This window comes from Peromyscus maniculatus, chromosome 3 (assembly GCF_049852395.1).
Source record: "Peromyscus maniculatus bairdii isolate BWxNUB_F1_BW_parent chromosome 3, HU_Pman_BW_mat_3.1, whole genome shotgun sequence".
Taxonomy (NCBI): domain Eukaryota; kingdom Metazoa; phylum Chordata; class Mammalia; order Rodentia; family Cricetidae; genus Peromyscus; species Peromyscus maniculatus.
The window spans coordinates 32,246,143-32,263,788 of NC_134854.1; the positions used below are offsets into that span (position 1 = coordinate 32,246,143).

Sequence of the window (17,646 nt, forward strand, 5' to 3'; positions counted from 1 at the left end):
TTTTCTGCACATTTTTAGAAAAGTTACAGGATGGTATACAATGAACCTTTGAGGAAAAGGACAGGAGAGATGATATGGAGGGCCTGCATTTGCATTTTTTAAATTTATATATTTCTGTGTGTCAGGTTTTTACAATGAGAATGTGTCATTAGTCTTGTAAATTAGAAACAATGATTATGGTGTTCCTTAGCTGTATATTAAAATATAAAAGTTCCTAGATTAAAATATTCTTTCTGCAATTCAAAAGATAGAATAAAGCATAATGGCAGATACCATTCTGTTATACAGTCATCCAAGAAAGCAATTTCTCAAAGTGTAGGAGGGTAATTATTGAATACAATGGAGAGAGGTTTGATATTTAAAAATATTAAAGGGTTTATACCAGTGTAAGCCACTGAAACACATTAAAACCAGGCATTTCTGGGCCAATTAGTTCTTTGTCAACCAGTAGAGCAGCCACTGGCCACTTGGACCTATTGAACACTTCGAGTGTGGATAGTTGAATCAAGATGTGCTAGTAGTGGAAGAAAGATACTCAGTTTCAACATAGATAAAGCATGTTTTCACACAGTATTCTGGATATATTTGGCTCCTCAAATACAGTACTAAAATTATATTTATCTGCTTCTATTTATGTACTTATTATTTATTGATTTATTCATTTATTTTAGCTCCTAATGATGTGAAGGTACACAAGTGGTTCACCCTGTATCCATGCCATTGTGTCAGTCTAGAGCAGTGGTTCTTAACCTTCCTAATTCTATAATCCTAATGTCATGGAACTGTGACTCCTATACTGTTCCTCATGTTGTGGTGATCCCTAACCATAGACTTATTTCATTGCTACTTCATAACTGTCATTTTGCTACTGTTATGAATCATAATATAAATATCTTATATGCGGAATATGTGATATGCAATCCCCAAAGGGGGTTGTGACCCGCGGGTTGAGAACCACATGGCTAGAGGTTTCATGAGGTGATTGGATGAGCTTGGGAAGAATGACTGGCCTCATGTTAACACCAGTAGAAACTGCTAGATCTCTTAGAAGCAGCATCCATTTTAATTGCACAGATAATTAGAATCTAGGTGATCTATATAGAAATTAGAAAGATAATTACAGGTAGGGAAGAAACTTACTCTAAAGAAACAAGAAGGGTGACTTTTAAAAATCTGAATAAAGAGATATTATTAAGAATACCACGGGATTCTGTCAATCATATTAACTTCTGGCCATAATAAAAAGGTTGGATCCAAATGCAATTAACTTACCAAAATGGTAATTGGATGAGTCAGTGTTATACTCCACTGCATTTGATTATGACCTAGTGATGACATTGATCTTAGCGGTGAACGGAATTCTTACTTCTTGTCAATTCAAAAACTGTAAGTTTATTGAAGCCTCATGTTTAATAGAAAATAGAAAGACACTTTGATTGGAAATTTCTGAGAATATAACAACAGAGACACACAGGCTTATTAGGCCTTATGAGGGATACCTGAGGAGCAGAATTCTGTGACTGAAGATGCCCTGGGACCCTCAGGAAGTAGCTGTGGGAATTTCAGAGTGAGCTATCTGTAGAACCAGGCTATTTTAACATATTACTAAATTACATTAATATGTTTCTGGTTATTATTTATTTATCAACGTGTTTATGTTAGTCCTAAAAGAAGTGAAGATACACATGTGACTTGGCCTACTGGACCATAGCTAAGATTTTATGCTTTCCTCCTCTATCATTATTATCTTCACTTATTTTTCATGCTAATGGCATCGAAAGCCAATGTAGACTACAATTTAGACCATGTGGGAATGACTCGAGGGATGCGCTTGGCAGTAATCAGGAATGAAGAACATTGACTATTCAGTTTGTACATTCAGGATTGAACACCCCCTCTTCAATACCCTCTGAGATTGACTAATATTTCCACTCCCTCCAAAAACAAAAACAAAAAGCCACCAAACATTTTCTGCTGTTTTAATACCAGCTTCTTAATGCCCATTGCCCAGTATACTAGTTTATTTCTTGCTGCTATGACAAACACCTTAACTGAAAGCAACCAGGGAGGAAAGGGTTGACTTGGCTTACACTTCCATTTCATAGTTCATCATTAGGGAAGCTAGGGCAGGAACTCAGGACCCTATTCCTGCAAATGTAGCCAGGGCTCTTAACCAGCTCTGGGTTGCATATCTTGACACTGATATTCAACTCCATTGCTCTTATGTAAAAATTAGTGTTAAGTATTAAACAGTCAGAAAAGTAAGTATACTTTGAAACATTTTACAGGCTTTCATGTAAAATATAAGAAATGATTATATTCCTTATAATTCTCTATTTGTGTATAAAACCACATATATGCATATATGTGTGTGTGTGTGTGTGTGTGTGTATCAGCACAACCAGATAATTAAGTTTTTAGACATATTTCAGTATGTTTTGAGTGTTTTTTGAATTTCTGCATTTTCCCCCCTAAATTTTATCACATCGTATAATAATACAATATTTAGGAGCTTGATTTTCAATATACATTGTGTCTAAGATTTCCATTTTAGCACATATACATCTGTTTCATTCTATAAGAAGTTACTTGTATTATTTAGTGTGTACAAGTATTTAAAATGTACTTCAACAACATTTGAGGGAAGCCATCTACTTTACTTATGAATGAATAAAGTACAGTTTTACTCATGTTCGTGTATAATTTTGGATTTGAGAGGTTGATGTCTGCTATCATCTCCATTTACAAATAAGGAAACACTGTCCAGCAGCGTTAGCTCAGATCAGTCAGAAAGTGCCACTCTGGCATCTGACTCTCCTTGGTAACCTTTTGTTTTTTGTCGATGGGATTAGAACAAAATACATAGAATGAAGGATGTGGACAAAGGACAGACTTCCAGGCTGCATAAACAGCTATGATAACTATTTACAACTGAAGAAAATTCTCACTAGATATTGTGAAATGTAGATTATGGTTGTGTGAATAATGAAATCCCAAATGCCCAGGTGACTGGAGCAGTATTCCAGCAGCTTTCCATACCACACAGACACACTGTATGGACCAACTACTATCTTTCAGGTAAAAGCACACAGGTCTAAAAACAGAAGAAATCACCATTTGTTTTTCAGAAGGCTGGGCAAACAAATGTACAATGGCTTCCTTCTCATTCCCTCTGTTGCTTCTAAGAACACAAGACTGAAACAGAATCCAGTAGTACATGGTGGAGACATTTGTATCCAGGCCATTGTCGTTAAGAGTTTGCACTGCTAGTCACTGCACACCAAGAAGGCACTCTGTCCTTAATTCAGCTAGTTTTACAAGCCCAGCAAAGTTGTTGTTGAAGAGAGCAATCACTTCAAGCACACACCATTTTAGATATATTTGATACAGTTTACTGTGATGGTCTTTATCCACATGGTTTGCTATTTGTCAGACAATAAGCCACATTACTCTCCATACGCCATAACCTGTCCTCCTGGTCTGCAGATTTACTGTGTGGGGCCCTCATCCAGTAACCCAGCTGAACCATCATTCTCTTCACACATTGGTATATTTGTAGGGAATAAATTGGAAATTAAGCTTGTTTTCATTTTCAGGAGGCACTGCTAAGAAATCCATTATATATTTTTTTCTAAGCCCTAATAGATATAATTCTATTAAATTGAAAGGATCTTTGTGTATAGATAATGTGTTTACAAGAATATTGACCATACAATTCATGGCATATTTGCTTAATGTGATAGAACTGTACAGAAAGTGTTTAGTTTCTGTTTGTTACTTTAGGAAGGAGTAAAAGAGAAAGAGTAATTTCTAAGAACATCATGGTATCTAACCCTTCTCAGACAGATTTCCATTCTAAGCCATGTTTTATGTGCTTCAGGATACAATGGAAGGATATGGCTGCTCCAGTAAGGAGAACTGCTGTGGGATGGTCTGTATGTCAAATGCTTTGATTGGTCAATAAATAAAACACTGATTGGCCAGTGGCCAGGCAGGAAGTATAGGCAGCACTAACAGAGAGGAGAATTGAGAGAACAGGAAGCTGAGTGAGACACTGCCAGCCGCAGCATGACAAGCAGCATGTGAAGATGCTGGTAAGCCACGAGCCATGTGGCAAGGTATAGATTTATAGAAATGGATTAAAATAAGATATAAGAACAGTTAGCAAGAAGCCTGCCATGGCCATACAGTCTGTAAGCAATATAAGTCTCTGTGTTTACTTGGTTGGGTCTGAACTGCTACAGGACTGGTGGGTGAGAGAGATTTGTCCTGACTGTGGGCCAGGCAGGACCAGGAAAACTCTAGCTACAGAGAACCTTGAAGCCTCCTGTGCTGAAAGAAAGAAGGAAACTGTGTGTTTGTCATTTGCTTACCTTGCTTTGTCTTCATGAGTCTCTGACCCTTCAACTCGAATATAGCAATTTCAGAGCTCAAGGAAACCTGGACTCTGTATTTATGTTGTTGACTATAGAGATTACTTCCTTTGCTGGAGCATGGTGGGTAATGATAGACCATCCACAAGAAAACGGAAACCTGTCGATTTTTATTATAATGTTTAGAGGGAGATACGTTTACTTAAAAAACCTCTATTATAGCCCTTTCTTTCCCTTGTCCTTTGTGTGCAGAGGAAGAATCAGACTGATTAAAATAGCACACCAAGCCTCCTTGGTTGCTTCAAAATGATAGAAACCTGAAATACTATATCAACATCACAATTAGAAAGGACATTCATGCTTCTCCAGATCTGAGGTTCTAAGGTCCCAGACCCATCTGACATCAGATGAAAGTCACATTCTTTCCAGGAAGAGAGACATTGGAATATAAATGTAACATTTGCTGCATAGGCAGTGCTTCAAGACCCTCAGGCGTCCTTCAAAGTCTGCTAATGTTAGATCTATAACTTCTAATCTGGCTCAAAGTCACAGTTTCATAGATAATAAAATGATCCAATAAGATAGATTTGAGGACACAGGACATAAATACAAATACCTCTACAATGCCAGTATCTATATGCATAAATATGTATAGTAATATATTTGCTTATTATGTAAATTGTGTCCTGGCAATCCAGCCTCTGCCTCCCAATTTCACAGATAAATTTATTTCTTATTGGAGTGACTTGATGACTGAATTTAAGACAATGCCATCCTGGAAACACTTAATTACATCTACAAAGATCCTTTTCCACTAAATTGTCTTCATGTGCTCTAGTATATGAGAAATTTTTTAGAGGAGGTACACCATTTAACATATGATTACCATTTACGAATCATTTGCCAGATACAAGGCATCGAATGTGTAATTTCTATATATTTTGTCCAAATCCTCTAGTTAGCTGTTGATGGTAGAGTTGTTCTGGCCCTGTGTTCATAACTGCTTAAGAATGAAGAACTCAAATGCTATTCCAAAGCATAACAAACATCTTCTAGAACCCCAGGATTTATTGAAATAGAAAATATATCAACACAATTACCAGGAAAAAGTATATGTGCACTCATTAATGGAGTACCCTATACTGTGACAAAATCAGAGGGTATTCTGGTTAACAAGAAGATAAATGCCTGCTGTATCATCATGGACTGTGCATTTCAGTGAGAGAGCAAAACAGCCAAGACAAGAGAAGACTAATATATGAAATGATGGGTAGTTCCGGTTGGTATGGTGAATACCATGGAGGATTAGTGCAGAAGGGACTTGTGAGCACATGGACATCAGAGAAGATCACTATGAATGGAGCATCACAGCAGAGATATAAACACAGAGAGCAACTTATCTAAGAGGAGAGGTAGAAGAAAGATCAGTGCAGACTAAGAGAACAACATGTCCATGTGGCCCGGTTCCAGAAACGCCCTAATATTTGCAAAGGACTAAAACAATGTTCCGTTCAGGAGCATTAGACACTGTGAGATAGGTCTTTCATTAGATAAGCAGGGAAGATTATTGTCAGGTATACTGGAAATGCAAAAGTGACTTCACTGAGTTCTTTCTGGAAACAATGTGCTTACTGCTCCTTGAAGAATGGATTGGAGGGTGTCCAGATGGAAGGAAGAAGAACCAAAAGAGAGATTATGCAATTCGAGTATATTTCGATAATCTAACTTCACCTAAAGCATGCCCTGTCACTGGTATGTGTATATTCAACAGTAGGAACTGATAACTGTGGGTACCCTGAGGAGGGACTTTGACAGAAAAAATTGGGAGAGACATAGACATTTTTCTTTGCTTTATATTTCTGAACTGTTTGGAAAGTTCAGAGCTGGTGTTTCTACTGTTTCTGAGTCGGGGCCCAATACCTCCTTTAAAAACTGACTAACAAACTCAGATCCATTGCACATTTCCTCCTTTACAATGGTGTTTTCATGAATTTAGTCATCAAATCCAAATCATTTTATGAACCTGTCAAATTTTTGTTTTGGCAATAAATACATCAAATTGTAGTTCTAAAGCTTCACACAAAGTCATTAAGGATATGAGATACATGCATTTTGAACTCCCAGAGCATAGTCCTTACTCTTTATGGGTTGTGTAAATTGGGCACACAACTTTTTCCTAATATATCCAGCTATCTCATTTGCAAATATATCATAGTATCTTGCAAAAAGGAATATAGTGAGCTTTCTACTACATAAATAACATAAATATTGATCATATATAGTAATTCCCTTTGGTTTCAATTCTTGTTTTGCCTAACCATAGGTTGAAATGCAGGTATATGTAAATAACAGAAAATCTTATAAACACAAAAGCAAGTACTTTTTTTAAAATTGGAAATAGATTCTTCTCTCATACAATACATCCCTACTACAGGTTCTCCTCCTTTCTTTCCTTTCAGGTCCCCTACTTTGCTTTCTCCTGGATGGATTCCTCTTCCATTTCTTCTTCAGAAAGGAACAGGCCTCCAAAAGGCAACAACCAAACACTACAAAACAAGACACAATAACACAAAGCAGAAGCCCTCACACCAAGGCTGGACAATACAACCCAATAGGAGGAAAAGGGTCTCAAGAGCAGACAAAAGAGTCAGAAACACACCTGCTTCCATAGTTAGGAGTCCCACAAAACCACAAAGCTAACAGCCACAACATATATGCAGAAGACCTGGAGCTGACCCTAGGTGGCCCTGTTCTTGCCACTTCAGTTTCTGTGAGTCCATGTGATCCCTGCTTAATTGATTCAGTGGGCCACCGTCCCTGGTGTCCTCCATCCCATCTGACTACTACAGTCTTTCCACTCCATTTTCTGTGGGGTTCCCCATCTCCAAAAGGAAGGACCCCATGGAGACCTCCAATTTAGACTCATTTTTCACATCATGTCTGGCTGTGGGTCTCTGCACCCACTCCTATCTGCTGCTGGAAAAAGTATCTCTAATGATGATGACTGGACAAGGACATTATGAGTATAGCAGAATATAATTAGAAATTATTTCAATGATTTTTATTTTAATTCGTTATTATTATTATTATTATTATTATTATTATATTTTTTAGACTAGTTATGTTTGGTTCTACTCTAGGTCACTAGGCTGTCCAGGCTTTAGTTCCTAGCAATCCAGGTAGTGTAGGCATGGGAACCCTATTACGAAGTGAATCTCAAGTTAAATAAAACATTGGTTGGCCACTCCCACAATTTCTGTGCCACCATTACCCCAGCACAACTTGCAGGCTGGACAGATTGTTGCTCAATGCTTTTAGGCTAGGTTTGTGTCCAGGTTTCTTTTTCTATAGCCTGCAGGGAAACTTTCCTCACCAAAGGGACTAGAACATAGGGGTGAAGGTTCCAAGCCTGCACCAGCTTGAACTCTGTATGTTCAGTGAGCTATGTGGATGTTGTCCTTGGCAATGGGACCCTACTGTCAGTTTGTAGAGAGAAACCCTCTATCTTAGCATCAGCATGGGTTGTTTAGGGAATCTCCTCAGGACCCCCTTGGCCAACAGCTCAACTGAGTGCAACCCAGTCCTGCCACTGGTAGAGTTGTCTGGCTATAAGAGCTGGCCAGTTGAGACTCTGTATCCTCCCCTACTAGGGATCCACACTCTTAGATTTCTGGTAGTTTCCATTATACTAGGTTTCCAACACCGCTCCTCAAATGGCCCCTCCGAGTCTAGCATTTTCTCCCCACATTCTTTCCCTCCATTTCACCTTTTCTCACCTGATCTCTTCTGCTCCCATCCCATCTGCTCCCAGTCTTCCTGCAAAATCTATTCTATTTCTCCTTCACAGAGAGATCCATGCATCCCCTAGACTCTCCTCCCCCATTTACCTAACCTCTTTGGGTCTACAGACTGTAGCTTGGTTATCATTTATTTAATGGCTAGTATACACTTATAAGTAAATGCATGCCATATTTATCTTTCTTGGTCTGTGTTACCTCACTCAGGATGATTTTTCCTAGTTTAATCCATTTACCTGAATATTTCATGATGCCATTTAAAAAAAAAACAGCTAAGTAATACTCCATTGTGTAAATGTATCACATTTTGTTTATCCATTCTATGGTTGAGGGGTATTTAGGTTGTTTCTAGTTTCTGGCTATTATGAGTAAAGTCACAATGAAAATGGTTGAACAAGTGTCCTTGTGGTAGAATGGAGACTCTTTGGGGTATATGTGCAAGGGTGGTATATCTAGATCTTGAGGTAGATCAATTCCCAACTTACTGAGGAAACACCACGCTGATTTAAATCGTGACTGTATAAGTTTACACTCCAAACAGCAAAGGAGGAGTGTTCCCCTTGCCGCACATCTTCATTAGCATGAGCTCTCACTTGTGTTATTGATCTTTACCATTCTGAGAGGTGTAAGATGGAATCTCAAAGTAGTTTTGATTTGCATTTCCCTGATGGCTAAGGATGTTAAACATTTCTTTAAGTGTTTCTCAGTCATTTGAGATTTATCTATTGAGAATTCTCTGTTTAGATCTGTACCCATTTTTAAATTGAATTATTTGACTTTTTGATATCTAGTTTATTGAGTTCTTTATATGTTTTGGATATTAGTCCTCTATCAGATGTGGAGTTGGTAAAAAAATTTTCTCATTTTCTAGGCTGCCACTTTGTCTGATTGACATTGTCCTTTGCCCTGCAAAAGCTTTTCATTTTCATGAGGTCCATATATTATTTGTTGATCTTCATTCTGTGTTCTATTTAGAAAGTTGTCTCTGCTCAAGGCTATTCCCCACTTTCTCCTCTATCAGGTTTGGTGTTTCTGGTTTTATGTTGAGTTCTTTGATCCACTTGGACTTGAGGTTTATGTAGGCTTTAAATATGAATCTGTTTGAATTCTTCTCCATGGAACCATCCAGCTTGACCACCATCATTTATTGAAGATAGTTTCTTTTTTTCAGTGTGCACATCTGTGTTCTTTATCAAAAATAAGATCAACAAATAAGGTGTCCATAGGTGTGTTGATTTATGTCTAGGTCTACAATTCAATTGCATTGGACAATGTCTGTTTTTTATGCCAATACATTTTGTTTTGTTTTGTTTTGTTTTACTATAGCTTTGTAGGACAACTTAAAATCAGGAATGATGACACCTCTAGCAGTTCTTTTATTGTTCAGGACTGCTTTAGCTATCCTGCCCCCACCTGCCCTCCCCATACGAAGATGAGACTTGTCCTTTCAAGGACTGTAAAGAATTGTGTTGGATTTTTGACAAGGATTGCACTGAATCTCTGGATTGCTTTTGGTAGGATGGCCATTTTTACTGTATTAGTCCTACCAATCAATGATCATGGGAGAATCTTTCCGTTTTCTGATATATCCAATTTCTTTCTTCCAAGACTTGAAGTTTTTGTCATATAAGTCTTTCATTTGCTTGATTAGAGTTTCCCCAAAATATTTTGTATTATGTGAAACTATTGTAAAAAATGTTTTCCCTGGTTTCTTTCTCAATCAATTTGTTGTTTGTATATAGGAGGGGTACTCAATTTTTTGAGTTAATCATGTATCACTTCACTGAAGGTGTTTACTAGCTATAGGAGCTTTCTGGTGGAATTTTTTAGGGTCACTTATGTATACTCTCATATCATCTGCAAAGAATGATACTTTGACTTCTTCCTTTCTAATTTCTATCCCCATGATCTCCTTCACTTGTTTTACTGCTCTAGCTAAAACTTCAAGCACTAAATTGAATAGATATGGAGAGAGTGGACAACCTTGGCTTGTTCCTGATTTAAGTGGAATTGCTTTGAGTTTCTCTCCATTTAACTGGGTGTTGGCTATAGGCTTGCTATACATTGCCTTAATTATGTTTAGGTATGTCTCTTGTATCCTTAATCTCCCCAGGACTTTTATCATGAAGGAGTGTTATATTTTATCAAAGGCCCATTCTGTACTAATGAGACGATCATGGCTTGTTTCTGTTTTTGTTTTGGTTTGTTTATATGGTGAATTCCATTTATTATTTCCATATATTGAAGCATCCTTGAGTCTCTGGGAGGGAGCCTACTTGATCATGGTAGATGACCTTTTAATGTGTTCTTGGATTTGGTTTGTGAGTATTTTATTGAGTATTTTTGCAACAATTTCATGAGGAAATTTGTAATTTCTCTTTCTTTATTGAGTCTTTGTGTGGTTTAGGTATCAGGATAACTGTGGCCTCATAAAATGAGTTGGGCAATGTTCTTTCTGTTTCTATTTTGTGGAATAATTTGAGGAATATTGACCTTAACTTTTCTTTGAAAGTCTGGTAGAATTCTGTGCTAGAACCATATGGCTCTGTGCTTAGTTTGGAGACTTTTAATGACTGCTTCTATTTCACTAAGGGTTACAGGTCTAATTAATTTTAATCAAAGCTAGATATCTAGCTTTGATTCATGATGATCTGATGAGATTCAAGGAGTTATTTTAGTTTTCTTTTATCTGTTGAGACTTGCTTTGTGGCCTAGTATATGGTCAGTTTTGGAGAAAGTTCCATGAGGTGCTGAGAAGAAGATATATTCTCTTGTGTTTGGGTGAAATGCTGTGTTAATATCTGTTAGGTCCATTTGGTTTATTCATTTCCTCTTTAAGAACCTCTATCAGCCGGGCGGTGGTGGCGCACGCCTTTGATCCCAGCACTCGGGAGGCAGAGCCAGGCGGATCTCTGTGAGTTCGAGGCCAGCCTGGGCTACCAAGTGAGCTCCAGGAAAGGCGCAAAGCTACACAGAGAAACCCTGTCTCAAAAAAAAAAAAAAAAAAAAAAAAAAAAAAAAAAAAAAAAAAAAAAGAACCTCTATCATCTTCATATAGTTGATTTTAAGGTATTTTCTTGTTCTTTGGCTATGTTGGAATATTCACAGCCTGTTGTGGTAGGATGACTAAGGTCTGGTGGAGACACATTGTTCTGGCTGTTACTGACTGTGTTCTTACACTGGTGTCTAGACATTTGGGTTTGGGGTTATTATAGGTCCAGGTGATGACTTCTGGGTTTGTCTTTTTGGGTGGGTCTTTTGTTCCTTGGTTTCTATTTCCTTTCTGTTTTTTCAGAGTGTGATGGCTGCATCTTGCCTGTTATACTGGCCTGCTCAAATGACATGTTCACAGGGAACACATGATTGTGTTGCAGAGCTAGCCACTGAGCATGAAGAAGTGGGTCTATGGCAGTGATTCTCAACCTGTGGGTCTTGATCCTTTAGGGGTGTAAGGACCCTTTCATAGGCATCACACATCAGGTGTACTGCAAATTATGTATTTGCACTAGAATTCATAACAGTAACAAAATTACAGTTATGAAGTAGTAACAAAAGTAATTCTACTGTTTGGGTCACCACAACATGAGCAACTGTATTAAAGGGATGCAGCATTAAGAAGGTTGAAAAGCACTGGTCTAGAGGAACAGAGATCGGAGAAGGCCTGTGGGCAGGCTCCCTGATCTTCTGGCAGGTGTGGTCTGTGGGTGAGCAAGGGGTGTCTGCCAACTAGGGGCTGGGACACAGAGGTGGGTGGAAGTGTCCAGGAGGAGATGGTTTGTGGGATCTGCAGGAGACATGGAGCAGGAGGGCGGGCACACCTAATGATTGCTGCAGCACTAAGGAGGAGACTGGGGGATTGGGTCTAGGGGGATTTAGAGACTGTAGAAGGTCCTAGGGCAATCCACCTGCTTTTCTGGAAGGCTTGGCCTGCGGTTAGCAGGGCACATCTGCTTGAGTTGAGGCTGGGATACAGCAACCAGCGTGGGAAGGGATGTTAGGAGGGCGCAGTCTTTGGGGTCTTCAGGAGATTTTTGGTGGGTGAGGGGTAGGGTGTGGGGTGTGGGAGAGAGTTTGCTACAGTGCTGTGGATAAACCTGAAGGATTAGGCCAGGGGAACAGAGAGTGGAGATGGTACACCAGTCTATTTGCTTTGCTGGCAGGCATGGCCTGTGTCACAACTACATTTCTTAAGTCAGTTTAAGAACAAAATTCAGAGCTAGGAAACTCCAAAAGCCTCACATCCTAGTGTGACTTTGTGCATATTAATTGGGAAGGATCAATAATGTGATCAAACTCATTATCTATCTCATTTCCTAATCTAGAGTCCAAGCTCACTTCTTAGATCTGATTCCCCTACTCACAAGTGCCTTGTAGCCACCCTAGCACTCAGACATAACGAAGAAGGTATGATGTACCTCTTCTTGCAGGGCTCCTTATAATAGGAGATTTCAGTGTCTACCAGCAAATTACTGTCTCATAGTCTGACATGTCCCAATTTAGGTGAGTCACCGAGGAAGAACCGCACTGACAAGGGAGGCAGCAGTCGACATTTGACTGCAGAGCTTGGAACAGATGAGATGACTCCACAAACGTGGGGAAGGAAGGCAGGCAGGGTGCCCGTGACAGATGCAAAGCAGCATCTAGGATGGAGGCCTCCCCACCCCCCCATCCTGTGCATTCGTTCTTCCCTTTCAGTCTTAGCATTGCTTTTTGTCGATCTGAAATGAGCCATTTTCAACCTCCAGGAACACATGGAATTCCAAAGATTATAGCTGAAGGTTTTAAAAAATACATCACATGAACAGCATGCAGCCTGTTATTAAGACTATATAAATATTGCACATAAATACTGTGTGACCTAATTAAACAGTAATAAATGTTTAATCATATTTTAATGTCAAGATCAGAAAATTATTTACATTAATATAGCTATCCCAGTAAACGAAGTCATCACAAGGAAAGGGTAATTTGTTTTTTAATATAAATGTACCTATACACATTGAAATTAAAATTGAGGTATTTTATTTTTCAATGTTAATATATATTGATGTGTATAGGTATATACACAAATGTAAGTGAGAAATAATGTGATTTATTTTTATGGAATGATTAAAGACTATCTAAAAGTAATTTCAGGAGAAGGGTTGGCATTCTTTTCAGAACAAGAGAATTCCATTCTTTTCCAACGTCATCCAACAAGTAGAACCTTATCATTGAAGGATACCCTTAGTGATGTCCTGTCTATGCTGCTGGCAAGATTTAGTACAATTGATTCATTCTCTCCAGCACTGCCTGGTCCTCTGAACTCCATCCAACTGGTAGCAAGCAGAAGCTGTTATCTCACTCACTCCAACAGCCTCGCATCGAGCTGTGGTTTGCATCTCGGGAAGGAATGCTTCCAAATCCGTCTTTTATGCTACAGACTTTATTATTTTATTAATTTGTGATTATTGATTTGTATTTGTTATGTATATAATTTTATTTAGATGCCTGATTTAAAATTTAACTTTACTGTTTTTTTCTGTTGTTTCTGTTTTTTATCCTTTAACATTTAATTGCAATTGTGATTGGAAATTGAAAAAGGAAGCAATATTCTCTGCACTACTGGGGCATTAAGGGTTCCCAGAAAGTTCTAACCCTCATTAGACTTCCTTTTAACAAGTCAGCATTTTTTAGACTATAATTCTCTTCCTTTTCTCAGCGTATTTTAATAGCAGTATTAGTTTTTGCAGTTAATTTAATTAGTTTCCACTTTGAAATGGTGATAGAATTTCCTATTACTGTGAAAGTTCTCCAACTATTATCTTTAATAAGCATTATGGACAAAGCTAGTGAATGAAGTAAAAAGTGCCAATTCATGTCTATCCCCACACAGATGATGTCACGTGGGATTTCAGTGCATGGCCTGAGCTTTCTACTCCAGTAGCAGTTTCAAGATTAGTTGGCTAGTTCTACTTACAAATTCCACCAGTGACATGAAGTAATGTCATCTTATATCTTATTTGCATTTAGATATAAGTTAATAATGTTTACAGGTTTTTTTTTTTTTTTTTTTTTTTTTTTTTGTATTCTGAAAAGTTCAGTGTCTAAGAAGTTCCCTGTTTATTAAATCAAAAATCCTAAAAAGAGTAATTTGTTTTTGTTTTTGCTTCTTTGGTTTTTGGAGTTGGGTTTTCCTGTGTAGCCTAGGCCATCCTGGAACTCACTTTGTAGCCCAGGCTGTACTTGAACTCAGGGATTCGCCTGTCTCTGCCTCCTGAGAGCTGGGATTAAAGGTGTATGCCACCACCACCTAGCTAAAAAGAATAATTTGAAAAAATTATTTAAAAATTGTTAATCTAATTAAGCAAACAAACATACTAGCATAAAATGAATGAAAGACATTTGATGTTAAAAACCAGGTGGCAGTCTGAAAACAAATCCCTCACGTGGGAGGAGCTCACCTCTCCATTCTTGCAACCTAGAACTTTGAATTGCAAAAAGACTCTCTCTGGACTGTTAACAGTAAATATTTGCATGAGCAATATGTTTCAGTAGACTGTAGAAAACTTTTAAAAAGAAGTTTACAGTCTTATTAGTAGAATAACGCACACTGTATGGGAGCATAGATGATACATGTGGAGTTTTATCTTTAAAGGCACCTGAGAAGTTAGACATATTAACTTTGTTGTGGATTCCCAGGAAGATGCTGAATCTTGTGATGTTCTAAGCCTTTATCCTAGTTATGTTATAAAATAACTTAGTATTCTCATATTGTTTTTGAAAGGTTAAGAGGCCGGGTGGTGGTGGCACACGCCTTTAATCCCAGCAGAGGCAGGCGAATCTCTGTGAGTTCGAGGCCAGCCTGGTCTCCAAAGAGAGTTCCAGGAAAGATGCAAAGCTACACAGGAAACTCTGTCTCAAAAAACCAAAAAAGAAAAAAAAAAAGAAAAAGAAAAAGAAAGGTTAAGAGAACAATTTCAAAGTTGATATTACAAAGTTAAATTTATAAAACTCTACTGGATACTAATTTAACCCTTCTTAAAATCCAAGTTAATATAGAAACCTATTACTTTGGAAGCTTCCTAAAATGCACACATGTACATATATGAAAGACATTTGAGTGATGTTTCCCTATAACTGAGGAACAGTGTTTCCCCAAGACACAATATGATATCAAATAAAAAGCCGAGGTCCAGGAATGGGTTTCCCTTTCTTGAGTTATTAGTCTCATAAGACTCCTAGACATTATAGAATGTTGCCCTTGTTCTTAGTTACTCTTCAACTTGATGACAAGATGTTATTTCTAAAGACATCATGTGCTTGAGTCATAGGGCATGAAGAAAGCAAACTGGTATGGACCTGCAAGCTTCATCGTTTTTGGCTAGCTATCATAGTCCTGGAAGGTACTAAGCACACTACTGGGGGAGAAAAATAATCAAGTCTTACTCAACTGTGGACCGTGTAAGCTACAGTCACTACTGTCCTGGCAAGATATGCCAGCGGGTGCAATAATGGTATGCCTGAACTGAATGTAGTCGCCTACTCTCTAATCAGATTTAAAGCTTGCACCCTAAGATGCAACTCATGTCTGGTACCAGGTACTGGGACAAAAGCCAGGGCTGGCTAGGCTTTAGGCTCTAGGGGAAAAGCTAATACTGTATTATTCTATGGAGTTACAAAGTTTCACAAACCTAATCTGCCAATATTTGAATAAGTTCACTTTCGTTATGTCTACATTTAATCAGATTTATGCATGGATCTGTCTAACCTGAAGTCATCTGCTTTTTGTTATAGTAGCTCCTCAGTTTTTTTTCTTTTTGAGAAAGGAGTTTATTTTGGAAGAAATAAATTGTTTTACTTTCATTTAATAACCAGCATTGCACATATTTTATGAATTTATATGAGTCTTTAAAGCCTTTCTCTACATTGGATGGTATCTTGTAATAGACCAAGCTATGAATTCTACATTTTAATAAACAAAGAAGAAAAGATAACTGGCAGAGTAATATCAACAATGTAAACATGACATAGCCATTAATCCAGGACATGCATAAAGCTATGCAACTGAAACAAACACTTAAACACCTGCTACATGAAGAATATTTCAGAGCTTTGTGATACAGAGTTCTGTTTGATTGCTTATGGCTGGGAGGTACTCTTTCTCTGAAAATCATGGAATCTACCCTGTTGTTCCATTAAGGAGTTATAAGTTGGTGTACTTTCCTTCTCACACACAACAGTGTGGCGAACTAGCTCCCCTTTTTCAATTAATCAAAGGGTAGAAAAATCAAAGGACATAGTGCTATATTTGGCATTCAGCACGAAAGTGAAAACACAATGTATAGTGACACTTACCCATCACTCACAGCAGATCCTGCTGCAGCTGTGCCGTTAATTATGGCTCCGAGGAATTATATACCTTATAATAAGTATTTTCACTTGAGAAAGTAGAAAACATAAATATTAGTAAATTGCTGAGTATATTGAAAATTCTTTTGACAATTATCTTTCCAATTAATTTTGGAAACAAAACTTGTATCTTGCAGCATATGTAAGTAAAATCAACAAATGTTATAATATTAAATATTATAAAATGATTTCCTATTAGTTCTTCTCTATAGGGTAATGGACTGTAGTAATGTACTGGAAGCTGCCATCTTTGATTCCATCCTGCCCTGCATGGAGTTGATCATACTGTGATACACCTCTCTCCAAAGAAAAATATTAAGGCATTCCACCATTGCTTGTGCTACTATTCTAAAGTACTCGTAACATGGTGAAGATACATTCTTGTTTCTAGCTTTTAGAGCAAAGATTTTTTTTTCAGGGTAAAAAATTTATGAATAAGATTTATGAAACTAATGCCCATTTCTAAGGGAAGTGAAATGGTCATCTGTACCGCAGTCAACAAATACAATGAACCACTTACTAGAGAAATAAAAGAGTTGCATCTTTTATGTCTCATCTAGTTACTTCTCCCTAGTTCAGTTTATTATTCCTTGTATCAGTCAGCTTTTGTTATAAAGCATACCTTCTCCCAAGCGTACTGACTGAAAACACTTGGCTTCTCTGGTTTAAGTTCATGGTTCTGTATTTGGGACAAGCAGCACATTTATTTGATTATAGCCTTACCCGTGTTTGGTGGCCCTGCTCATATGTCTGGTCAGCTGCCAGGTTGGCTGGCATTGATGTCCCAGATGGCCTGAAGCATGTCTGGCTGTTGTGTTCTGTGGACTGGTGTCTGTTAACTCAGGTGCTTCAGTTCTGAACATAGTGACCGGTTCTGCAGCAGGTTAATGCAGGCTTGCCTTCAAAGTGGTCACTAAAGATCAGAACCACAGAAAGAAAGAAGGGTACCACACAGACATATGCTTTTGAAGACTCTGCTTGTACAATGTGCTCTCCCCCATTGGACTTAGAAAGCCACATGATTAAGCTTATGTTTGGGTAGATAAACTAGTTCAAGACTGCAGAATCCAGGCAATGGATTACTG

The 17,646-nt window shown here is 38.0% G+C and overlaps 1 protein-coding gene across 1 annotated transcript in view; it reads left to right on the top strand.

Annotated features, from left to right (window-relative positions):
• Window positions 1-17,646, top strand: part of Sema3e (semaphorin 3E) — a 251,694-nt gene that overhangs the window by 42,355 nt on the left and 191,693 nt on the right. The window lies entirely within an intron of this gene.